The sequence below is a fragment of the Cynoglossus semilaevis genome, chromosome 7 (assembly GCF_000523025.1).
Source record: "Cynoglossus semilaevis isolate Cse_v1.0 chromosome 7, Cse_v1.0, whole genome shotgun sequence".
Taxonomy (NCBI): domain Eukaryota; kingdom Metazoa; phylum Chordata; class Actinopteri; order Pleuronectiformes; family Cynoglossidae; genus Cynoglossus; species Cynoglossus semilaevis.
Window position 1 is genome coordinate 877,927 of NC_024313.1, and position 12,824 is coordinate 890,750.

General features: G+C 40.1%; 1 protein-coding gene and 1 long non-coding RNA gene across 2 annotated transcripts in view; both read right to left on the reverse strand.

Moving 5' to 3' along the window:
• nt5dc1 (5'-nucleotidase domain containing 1) overlaps positions 1 to 12,824 on the reverse strand; it is a 49,900-nt gene that overhangs the window by 20,963 nt on the left and 16,113 nt on the right. The window lies entirely within an intron of this gene.
• LOC112487228 (uncharacterized) lies at positions 8,268 to 10,020 on the reverse strand. The gene is made up of 2 exons (XR_003050131.1): positions 9,966 to 10,020; positions 8,268 to 9,820 (listed from the first exon to the last, which is right to left on the reverse strand). It is a non-coding gene; the product is annotated as an uncharacterized LOC112487228 (long non-coding RNA).

Consider the following 12,824-nt stretch of genomic DNA (forward strand, 5'->3'; position numbering starts at 1 on the left):
ATCCTTTGCTTTGAGAAAAGATCAGTGAAGGTCAGAGTGAGTTATAACACCCACTAGATGGTTGTTAGACCAGTGGTTCTTAACCTTGTTGGAGGTACTGAACCACACCGGTTTCATATGCGCATTCACAGAACCCTTCGGTGATGGCCTAGCGGGGTGGGGGGGGGTCATCACAAATCATATGAGTCGGGTGTGTGTCTTGTCCTCCGCCGAAACCTTGGGGTTCGGTTAAGAACCACTGTGTTAGACATAACATTGGAATTTTTGTTTGTTTTGTTGATTGTTAGGTTGACAGTTGAGCTCAGGCAGATTTCTTTTTTGCAGATGACATTGTAATATGTGGTGAGAGTAGACAGCAAGAGGGGAAATCTTGAAATGGTGGAGGTTTACTTTGGAGTGAAGAAGAATGAAGGTCAGCAGGAGTAAGACAGAATACATGTACATAACGAACAGTGAGTAAAGTGGAAAGTTGAAGTGGATGTTTGAGTTCCAGTACCTAGGGTCAACCATTAAGAAGAGTGGACCGGGCAAAAAAGAGGTCATGAATAGAGTTATTTTAGGCAAACTTTTGGCACGTGGGTCACAATGAGGTTTAAAAAATTTGTGTGCGGTATTATCGGAAATATAAGTCGCAGCGCAGTATGTGCCATATTATCGGAAATATAAGTCGCAGCGCAATATAAGTCGCACCAGCCAAAAAAATGCATAATGAAGAAGAAAAAAAATATCTAAGTTGCGCCGGAGTATAAGTTGCAACAGCGCCCTCTAGTGGATGTCAGTGTGATAATAACGAACATGCAGATTTTTTCAGTGGTACAGGAGTAGCAGATACTGGTACACAAGCCTAGAGTGATCTCTAGTGGCTGTCAGTGTGAAACAAAAAACAAACGTGAAATTATATATTTTAATATATGTCGCAAGCTGCGCCAAAGGATGAAAAAAAGTGCGACTTATAGTCCTGAAAATACATAAATAAAGCAGCGACCCTAAAACTTCCCGGTCAGTTTACGTCCTTGGAATTACTTCTATGAAAATGCATTCTTTACTTTAAAAACACTGTAAGTTCCTCTTCCACTATTTTTCAAAGATTTTGGACAAAAATGGAAGCTTGGAAATACGTCGTAGGAAAATACATATGTTTTTTGCCGCCCTTGGAAAATACGTCTTAGGAAAATACATATGTTTTTTGCCGCCACTGTATCCAGCTGATTACAAAGTGCACAGTGATTCTACAGGAGCTGGCTGTGAAAGTAGGACTCAAGTACCCTGAGGGCATGCAGGCTGTGGCTGGACACCGTGCCACACAGACTGGGCACCAAGCCTAGGAAGTTGAAGAGCAGCCGACCATCACACAAAAAAAAGAAAGAAATCCATGACAACCGGCAGCTTCATCGTTCAAATACATCAAAGCAGTTTGACAGGATACACAAATCAACAGTTGCAGCGCAAATTAGGGTTGCGCACGTGAGCGATTCCCAAACAGCCACACCAAAAGTGATGAGGGCGGCAGAAATGAGAAGAGCGATCGTTTGCTTTATCATCCAGTTAATAAGCATGGAAAATCAAAACAATGGCGGGGAAAAGCTGCAGTTATCAATTTTCTCATCATATGTAATAAGCATCGAGCGCTGTGTACTGACAACGGTAAGAGACACATCAAAAGGAGTTGTGTGACAGAGGTATAATCTGAAGGGCTCTCTCCTGAAAAGGCCTCCAGACGAACTGTGTTTTCCAGCACCTGAATGAACCGCATTGAAGACAATGGCCCGGCCATTTTATTTTAGGACTTTCCATTTTTAGCAAACTGGCCACAAATTGTTGCATCATGTTCCTCACGGTGTTCACATTTTGTTGTCTTTCTTGAAGGAGGGAGGGAAGAATTTTATAAATGGGTGGTGTTTATGTTATCGCTTTGTCAAATCAGTCGAAAAAGAAAAAAAAAACTCTCAAAAGATAGGATTCACCCATTTAAAATAGTCAATAAAGTACATTCAGATATAACGTCGCGAGGACTCGACAACTAAAAGTAGGCGAAGTTAGCGAAATGGAAATAAATCCTCATATATGTAGGATTATTATGAACGTAAGTGTAGTTTTAAACACTTTTTTTTTTTTTAAAGCGCATCATGATGTCTCAATTTGAAAACGGCTACACGAGACTTTGGTTTGCGATTCGTGCGGTTTCAAAATAGCATGTGGCTCACAAACAGCATGGCAAATTAAAAAAAAAGAAAAGAAAAAGCATGACAGCTGCGTCCATATCCTTTTTTTGTGAATACAGATCACTTGCAAGTGGAGCGCAAGATGTGTATGTAGCAAATTTGACAAAGAAAAAACCCCAAAAACAAACAAAAACAAAACAACGTGGCATAGAAGGCTTGAGCAGTTCATCAAGGAGGCAGTAAAAGTGCCTTTTTTTTTTTTTTTTTCCCTGCTTTGCGGAGGAAAATGTGATTGAAGTGGAAAGGAGGGAGACAAAATGAACAATAGCTGCCATGTGATTGAAGTGGAAAAGAGGGAGACAAAATGAACAATAGCTGCCGAAAGAGAAAAGATAGAGTGGTTTTCAGGCAACCTTGCATAGATCACTGTGGGGGACAGTGACGCCAGTTGCACAGTCACTCTGTTCTCAGCACGCTCGTAAAGGACACTACAATCTGTCATTATACCAAACCAGAGCTATATATAGCTGGAGCTATCTTAAAACAACTGTCAGGAATCATAGTTCATAATTTGATTTTAGGAGGATCAAATATTTCCCGTGAGTTCTGCAGTTCTGCTGCCTTACTGTTGCTTGAGTGTCTACTGATATATATATATATATATATATGTATATATATATACATATATATATATATATATATATATACGTTTGCAAAATGCTGTTATTGGTATTTATTCTGGGTATAACAAAAAAAACGACTGGGGGGGTGGCAGTGAGGCCAACTTTTTTAGGCCACAGCACACGGTGCACAAATGTACAAAAACAAACAATAGCTAATGAAATATAATCGTCTATAGTTCGTTACGTCTCCTCAATTGAACACAAAGCTGATGCCGTCGCAGGAATTGAAGAAAGACAAACAAAGATTTAACTAAACAGCTCAAAGTCAGCTCCTTTTTTTTCTGCAATACCCATTCAACGAGTATTCAACGTTCTGTCTGTTACAGTTACATTGACGAACTTAGACAAATAATTAGCAGATTAAGTGACATTTTTAAAAAATAATTTTCAGGCGTAGAATCTTGGAAATTAGCATATGGCTCCCAGAAATCCCTGATCTCAACATCATTAAACAGGGGGCATAAATTACATGTAAAAGTCATGCATAAAGGCTAAAATGCCATTATCATTTTCTACACCATCTATTGGGGAGAAGGTGGTATTGCAGGGAAAAGGAAAAAATATAATGATAATATAAATTAACAATATAATTTGGAGAAGTTTGGCGGACCGGATTAAAAAGGCAAAACGGGCCACATCCGGCCCCTGGGCCATAGTTTGCCCATGCCTGAATCATGGTATGATGTAGGTTATTAATTACATTTGCAATTTATTAATATGTTGATTTAATTGTTTATGGTTTGTTACTTCTACATTCATGTATTTGTAATAAAACGTGTTATGTTTGTTTGTTTGTTTGTTTATGGAAGCTTCCTTAACAGATCAGCTAAAAATCGAAGACCTAACAACTTTAGTTTTCAACATGTAGAATCGTTTGGATTTAATTTAACATTGATACTGGGTTTTATATTTACATCTGTGACTCGGCCTAATTTTTGGAGTGGCTTTTTGAATCCGTCTGCACATAAGGCCAAAACAAACACGTCCACATCCAGTCCACATGTACAGTATATTCCCTGCTGTGGTCACAGTGACCACGTCTCACAACGTGACGCGGTGTTGCCGTTTCAGACTAGGGCTACAGTAGGACATGTGATCACATGCGGGTCCGCTCCCACAAACTGCGTGTGGAGTTACTCATAGAATGTCTGAAAGGTACGAATTATGTAACTGTGTTTGTTTGTGAAGACGTTTCTTTTGAAAACAAGACTATGGCTGTAGTTAAGCCATCTAATGACCGATGATTTCAAACCATCTCTTTTTTTGTACTAGTACATTGTACACTGGATTTAGAGCTGGAAGCTTAACGGTTTCAGATCGACTAAGGAACTTTTTTTTTTTTTTCAGACGATGGTGCTAATTTAGTCTTATCATGAAAAATAAGCAAGAAAAATATTAGAGTTTTAATATACCTCTCCTAAAAAATATTGTATGTATTTGTTATAGTTTAATGCAGAGGGTCCCAAAGTGGGGGGCGCAACCCTTACAGCACTGATTCCCAACCACTGTGCCGCGGCACACTAGTGTGCTGTGAGTGATCATTAGATGCCCCGCGGAAAATTATTATGTCACTTAATTGGTCTCGAAACTATTATTTATTTATTGTAAATATTTTTTTCTTTATTTGTCAATGCGTGACAAGCAGAGCAAATAATCCCTCTTTCGCTAGGTGGCAGCAGATGGTTATTAAAAATGAGATAATCAGAGCTGTTGAAGAAGGTTTTTGTGTCTTTCCTCAATTCCTGCCAGTATGTCAGTGTTGTTTCCAACTAAACAGGAGTACATTTTTAGTAAATTTAAACTACAGTATATTTATATTTTTGTTTGGTCGTGTGCCTTGAGGTTTTTCCTGATGATATATATATGTGCCGTGACTCAAAAAAGGTTGGGAAACACTGCCCTAGAGGGTGTGCAGTGCCATTGCAAAGGGGCGTGGATGGAATGAGTGAATGAAACGTAACGCAGCATATTGTCCAATGCCGTAAATGTTGAACAAGAGACTGGCAAAAAAAACGGATCGGTTGAAGGCGGTGTAAAAGGAATATCTGATAATAATATTGCAAAGGAATACAGTATTTTGAATTCTCGCTTTTTGTTTTTGATGTCGCCCATTTGATCTGCACCCCTCCCCCCAAGCATAATTTCACTCCCGCCAACTGACCAAAGCTAGGAATGCTAGCATAAAACGGAAAAAGTTCAGTTACATTTAAAAATGTGGGAAATAAATGAGTCTGAAAACAAAATATGTGTTGTTTTTGGGAGTTTTTAAAAACTAAGAAATTGTACTTTTTAAAGCTATTGGTCTTTGTACATTCACTGCAGTTCATTTTTTATGCCGCAAGAGCCAAAATAACAGCAATCTCACAAGTGTACTGTTGGGTTCACAACCACATAAGTGGTCCACAAATAAAGGCTCAGTGCAATATTTAAAGAGGGCTTTAGCGTCATCAGGCTCTGTAGCTCTAGCTCCACTTAATTAGGAGGGCGTCGTCCATTCAGTTTCTCAGCTGCTGAGCATGACAAAAACAACTCAAGCTTATCTGACACAAGATCAAAGAACAGGCGTCGCTATGATATTGTTGAGCCAATCAAACATAACAAGTGCAGGACTGCACCCTCACGGGTGACTGACTTTGGAACATATGTTCGTGATAAACTTTTTTTTTTTTTTTTTGGTAAAACAACTTCATGAAAATGAGATAGATTGAAAAATTTTGTCGCGTAGTATCCTGTATTCAAGCACTTTCAAGTTCATACTCATACTGTTTTATGGGGCTATGTGCATTGGCGTGGCACTTTGGCCCTGAAGCACTGTCATTGGTGTGGAACCCTGAAGATTCACCTCCTGGGCAAGTTCGAATCCCGGTTAGGGCGTTTGGTACGGAATATCTATCCATCCATTTTCATCCGCTTATCCGTTACCGGGTCACGGGGGCAGCAGTCGCCACCCAAATCACATTGCACCGTACCTAAACCTTCCTGCGGGTGGTGAGTCCACTGGAAGGTACTAACCGCCCTAACTGGGATTCAAACTTGCCCAATACTTTTTTGCACACCTAGTAAGTTACAGCAGGGGCCTAAACGATCAAAAATGCATGGTTACGCAAACTTACAAATTAAATTTAGGATGTGCTAGGGTGAGCTGTTTACTTTGATACTGTCCAACTAAACAATTATGCTTCCAACTGCGCCTCTTCAGCCTGTACGTCTAAGCCCGACGTGGGACTTTTTGAGTCGCGGGCCACATTGGGCGGCCGGGTCAGGATCAGATCGATGGAGCGTTCGTGTGAACTAAGATAAATGACATGTCAAAGGCATGCATGAAGGCTAAAATAGATTTCTACGCCATTTATTGTGGAAACATGAGTATTGCAGGGAAAGTATATAATTTGAAAAATTTGGTGGGCCGGATTAAGAAGCTGAAAGGGCCGCATCCGGTCCCCGGGCCATAGTTTGCCCATGCCTGGTCTAAGCCGTTTACTCCTTACATGTCGGATATGCAAGTTAGCGAGCATCGAGCGGGGAATTAACCAACTTTACCACTAATCAACAGTATATTTTGTCCTCTGCTAATTTTAGAATTATTTTGTTGTTTCAAATATATATTTAAAAAAAACATATACAGTATGTGGACAAACCAAAGATGAGCAACGTCAGCAATAGCTTAATGTTTTTCGTTTCACTGTAAAAAATATGATCGAATCTTACCTCAAAGGCATTCATGTTTAAATAAACATACCCAAATAAAAAAACTGTTAATGTTAGAGGCAATTCATAAACTGCACCAGAATATGGGCTGCACATCAAGTCACTACTGCCGGCGTACAGACGATAATGACTCCAAGGTTAGTTCTGCAAACAATGACATGTTATAAACTGCAGCACTGTACAGGGTGCATTAAGGAAAAGAGAGCGAAAATAGAGAGTAAATTAGGGGGGATTGGAGAGGGTTAACAATTTTTTCATATGACGCAAATGCTAACGCTTTGCTACCAGCCCCAACCTATGACATTTTTAACAATATATGTCGCTTCCTTTCAGATGCCTTTTTTCTACCTTCACTTTCCTTCTGGCTAATAGTGATGGGAGTATCGATTCTGGGGTATCGATATATATATATTGATACTCACATTAATTCTGTTTCCTCTCATAAAGTACCGAAACTGATTACCAAATGGAAACGGAAGTTGATCAAAAGATTATAAAATACAAATATTACAACGTTGTTTTCAAGTGGACATCTTTGTCCCTGAATGGTAATTAAACTACTTACGTTACTTAATTTATAATTTATTATGACTAATACATAAATAAATATATACAAATATGTAAAAATATTTAAAAAATACATATCAAAGTTGTTAAATGGCCAGTACTTGTAATTCACCAGTGGTAGATATTGATTAATCTAATCAAATCTTTAAAATTAATTTTGTCTGAATCCTGTTGACAAACTGCACAAGGTTACAAACAAGGTTACTAATTTCAGAACACGTCAGCTCGTTGCAATCACCGTAACAGTCCATAAACAATTTTCACACTAATTTCGGCCTTGGGGCATTGAAGTCTTTACTTCAAACTTTATATAGACCAAACAACATAGATACTGTTGCTATGTATACACACAAATGGCACATGGACAGTATCTACACACAAGTTACGATGTATTTTATATCATCCGGGTGTGTACGTTGCGCGGATAAACGTCTACTTATACCGTGATTACGACATAAACCCTGTTCTCAACCCGGCGTTTTACTTTTCAAAGTATCCAGTAAAAGATAAGGCTTTGGTGTCGCAAATGTGCAAAGTGGTTTTACTGTGCTAGAAGAAACCCGTTAAAAAAACATAGCCTTATAGTTAAAGTACACAGCACTAAAAGCAGAGCAGACTATTAGACCAAGGACACAGAACAATCGCTCTCAGTGGAGCTAAACAATTTCTGCAGTTAATTTAGCAGTGGACGCTGAGGTGAATGGATGGTCGGAGATGTGGTGAATTTGATGAGTGCAGTTTGGTATTTTTTGCTGCTTAATGCCATGTTTGAAATAAAACGGCTGACTTTAAAGCTATCTTATTTTGGACATGTCAGGATTACCATAAAAACCAGCAGACATGTATTTTTACCAAGGCTGCCCCCAGTTAAGGGAAAATTAGGCACTGCTGTTTTGCTTCACTTGCCACAGTCGAGTCACATACGTCAGAGTATTGCTAATAATTCTTCCAGGACAACCAATACATGTGGTTTTATTTTTTTCAAAATCATATTATAGTGTTGTGAGTTTAGAGCCAATAATGAGAATATTTTGAAAATGAAATAGTAACATGACAATGACTTGTTTAATTGAAGATGCGAACTCACTTCTCTGTAAACTTGTTTAACTGAAGATGCGAACTCACTTCTCTGTAAAAGTCAGTTTCATTTTGGAAGTAGCATGATGCTGTTATGCTATGCTAGTGGTTCTTAATTATTTTCTATCACGCCCCCATGGGGACAGACATGTTTTCACATCGCTACGTGCCCTCCTGACCCAGACCCCCGCAAATTGAAATACAATTGAGAACCTCTTAATATGTATATTTTCTATATATCTGTACAAACAGTACATGAGTTGCTGCCACCTAGTGACTGGAGGCTTGTTATCATTCATGCATTATAGCAGTGTTACACTTACATCCATATTCCATTTGAAGCCCCTCAGAACCCCCCCGGTAACTCACCGCGCCTAGGGGGGACCTGTCCCACTATTTGAGAAGTACTGTGCTATGCTAACGGTACAAGCATGCCATTCCATGGCCAATTCATAATGCTTTAAAAATATAAACAAGTCGTAATTTAGTCATTTTGTTTCCTATAGGCTGTTCATTGACAGAGAAAATGCCAGGCATTCCCAAAAGAAGCATTAGCTAAAAGTCAGCAACGAAGGCAGCTAGTCCATGACTTTAAGAAGCTAAACTCACGGGCTATAAGAACCTCAGACAATGTTTATTGATAACTCGGTGCCACCCAAGGGTTGAGACAATGTCAGAGGTTTATTATTTAGGTAAAGGGTAAATAGTGATTTGCTCTATTTTTGTGCGTCGGCACAACCCTGCTAACCAGAAAACTCTGTTATGACAAACAATGACATCACCGCAGAAGACTGCATTGTAGAAACACTGACGTGGGCTACTTTAACTTATGAAGTCAATGTAAAACTCCCTAAATCATTTAAATGTGATCTAGTGGAAGTGTAAATGATTTGTTGAGTTGGAGATAAAAATTATATGAGGTTGTTAAACTAAAAGGCAGATTTAGCTTGACACCTAGCGGCAAACTCCTCCTAGCTCAGAAGGCCTAAATATCCATCCATATCCATTCTTCAGTCATGTTGTCTACAGTGCTTTTACTGATCATCTAGGTCAGTGTTTCCCAAACTTTTTTTTCTGGGGACCCAAATTTTAAAAGTCACAAACCTTCCAACCCAAGTCAATAGACATTATTCGTAAAATCCTGGGAAACATGATGCAAGACGACCCCCCCCAAAAAAACTCTTGCGACCCACCTGAGGGTCACGACCCAGTCTTTGAGAAACAATGATCTAGGTCATAATGGAATTCAATGTTCAATGTGCTTAATGAAGTGTAGAAGCACATATTAAACACTTCCCCTGAACCTGATGCTGCTAAAATCAAGTGAAATGCTGCCGAGTCAGTCTACCTCCTACAATAGTCAACCGTATACACATAATCCTTGTACAAAACTGCTAAAACTCATGTCATTGCTGCCCATGTCTGCCTATTTCGACATGTAAAAACCCTAAAGCCTAAAATGCTTTAAGCCTTTTCTACGCCATCTACGGAGAAATGCGGGCATTGCAGGGAATAGGCAGAAGTATAATAATAATAGAATTTAATAACATGATTTGGACATATTTTTACTTCGTTCCATTCCTATGGGGCAGCATAACTGCGATTTCCGCTATAAGTCGGAACCTATGCTAGCGGAGAAATCCGGGCATTGCAGGGAATAGGCAGAAGTATAATAATAATAGAATTTAATAACATGATTTGGACATATTTTTACTTCGTTCCATTCCTATGGGGCAGCATAACTGCGATTTCCGCTATAAGTCGGAACCTATGCTAGCACAGTGGTGACATCATAATCTAAGACATACAAATATCAGAAGAGTCTGACTTGTGCTTGGGAGACTTGTGGAATCCATCCATCCATTTTCATCCACTTATCCATTACCGAGTCGCGGGGTCAGCACTCTCCACGACCGCCACCCAAATCCCATTGCACCGTACCAGCCCATCATGAAACTTCCTGCGGGTGGTGAGTCCACTGGATGGTACCAACTGCCCTAACGGGAATTCGATCTTGCCCAGGAAGTGAACCCTGGGGTTCCACTACAATGACAGAGACATTGCCTCTGGGCCAAAGTGCCACTTGTGCAAAACATTCCCCCCAAAAAAACATAAATAAAAGACAGTGAATGTAGCACAAACGATAAAAGCTCTACTGTAACCCTCCCGTTGTCCTTCGCAGAATCAAATGAGTATGAGGAAAAGTTGGCATAAGCCGTGCAGTCCAGGAGCACACACATGCACACAAAGGCATATTATTAGCAACAGGGTCACCCTGACCCAAAGGACAACAGAGGAGTTAAATTAAATGCATGCATTATTATAACCATCTCCCCTTTGTGGATAGAAGCACAACACAGTGATTAACAAATCAGGAATTATGTTCCTCGTTAGTAATAAAAAGGACTTCGAATGGTAATGTCTCATTATGTTTTTTTTTTTTCCTTTCACGACAATTTTAGCTACGCCGCATCTCTGTGCCAAAGTGCAAGTGCTCACATAAAAAAAAAAAAAAGAGGCACAAAACCTTATCTCCATCTGTACAGTTCAAAGGAGACCACGTTCTGGGAGAGAAAGAGATCCCGCAGGATAAAGGCAGGCTTTTAGTCATGACCATAAAACTGACCACCAATAACTTGTGGGAACATTCATACACTCCCTTACATTTTTTTTTAAAATACCAGGGAACCTTGAGACTCAGATTGCCTGAGCTTTGTATTATTTTTTTTTTTTTCATGAGCCGCACCGTTCTCAGCTTTATGTACACAAATGTCTTTTTTAACTGGCTACAACCGCAAGCGAAGGCAGTTCAGGGACACTATGAGTGAGATATTTTACAACTATTCTCCGACAAAGTTCGTTAAATTGCTTTTTCGCTAAAGCAAATATACAGTATATATAAACATAACATCTTTAACCTCCATTTTTTTTAACAGTTAAGGTCACACTTAATACATCTTATTTGTGTCATACTAACGGGCATAATAGCTTATTTTCAGTATCTGTTCATCAACTGTGGCAAGAATCAAAACAACAGTATTTATACAGCTGCTGAGATAAATACTATTCATGCCTTGCTCCTTATTCATTTCAACTGAATGATGTTAGGTTTCTCTGGAAAGGAGTAGGAAAAAAGAGCCAGTGGTCTCTTTAGTTCCTTACGCATTCTTCCCACTGCACTAAGAATGGTTCTCAGGGATCTTTCCCAGCCCGACACCTAAAATAAAATCAAAACCGACAAAAACAACAACAGACCTGAGCCAGGAAGGCGAAATCCACACGGATTCCAGTTGTTCAGCGCGGGCCACCAAGGCTGATAAGCACTATGTTAAAGATACCATATAGAACACTCAAATGACATGGTTGTACGCCAGTACCTAGCTGCATTAAAAAGTGGTGCATCACATGGTACTGGAGCGCCCGGTGTAGCGCTGTTTGTGTCCAGTGAGTCTACAAGAGTCATTGACGTTCCAAAAAAATATATATGAATGATCTGCACACAAACCAAAGTACCTCTGGACTCAATCCAAAACTGTAACATCGCGCAACTGGGCAACAAAAATGAAGCGAATGAGCGTCTGACTTGGCGCAAATGAAGTTGGAAAAGTTGAATTATTTGGCCGCATCATGCCACGGCATCCGATCAGCGACAAGTTTATCCTGAATAAAAAAGAATTTATGGATGGTTTTATTATGTTACTGACTTACTTCGTTACTTCGTTTTAAGCGCGAATGGAGCGATGATCGAAAAAACAACAAGCAGCGCAATACAGGTGTTTCAAGCTTTTGTCGCGTTTAATGTCAACGCAATAACTACTTGGATAAGAGGTGAAGAAACTTTCAAGAATCTATGTCATTCCAGCTGCCCTCGATTTAACTGATTCGGATAACATGACCTGGATGACTGAGACTCGTCATAGATTCTGGACAAAATGGTGCTTCATTGCCTTTCAAAGGGTCCTCACACCCCTCTCTCCTTGCACACTAACGTTCTAAATCTAAGGTCCCAGACACAACTCAATGGCTGCGAACGTTCTAAAAGGTCCCAGACACAACTCAATGGCTGCTGGCAAATTCTTTGTTTCTTGATCATTCTTTTCAATTGTTCTTAAAAACAAATCAATAGTTGACCAAAAATAGTTACATCGAGGGCAACTGGACGGAGTAGGTTTCTTGGAGACGTTTCTTGAACCCCCGATAGTATCACCTGAGTGTCGCTCAGGTGATACTATCACTCCATAGCTATGGTATCGAGTGGGGCTTAGGCCCAGATCAATGTCTCTGTCATTGGTGTGTAACCCCAGGGTTCACCTCCTGGGCAAGTTCGAATCCCGGTTAGGGCAGTTGGTACCTTCCAGTGGACTCACCACCCGCAGGAAGGTTCAGGGGGGGTTGGTACGTTGCAATGTGATTTGGGTGGCAACTGTTGCCCCCGCGACCCGGTAACGGACAAGAGCCAAGTGTCGCTCAGGTGATTCATCGGTATGGTATGGTATCACTCATTCACACTTCTAACCTAACCTTGTGACGTTACATTCTCCTTAGAATAGGGTGTGGTCCACCACACCTCCACCCCCTCCCCCCCCCCCCACCCCTTGGTCTTTTTTTTTCCAACCCCCCCCTCCCC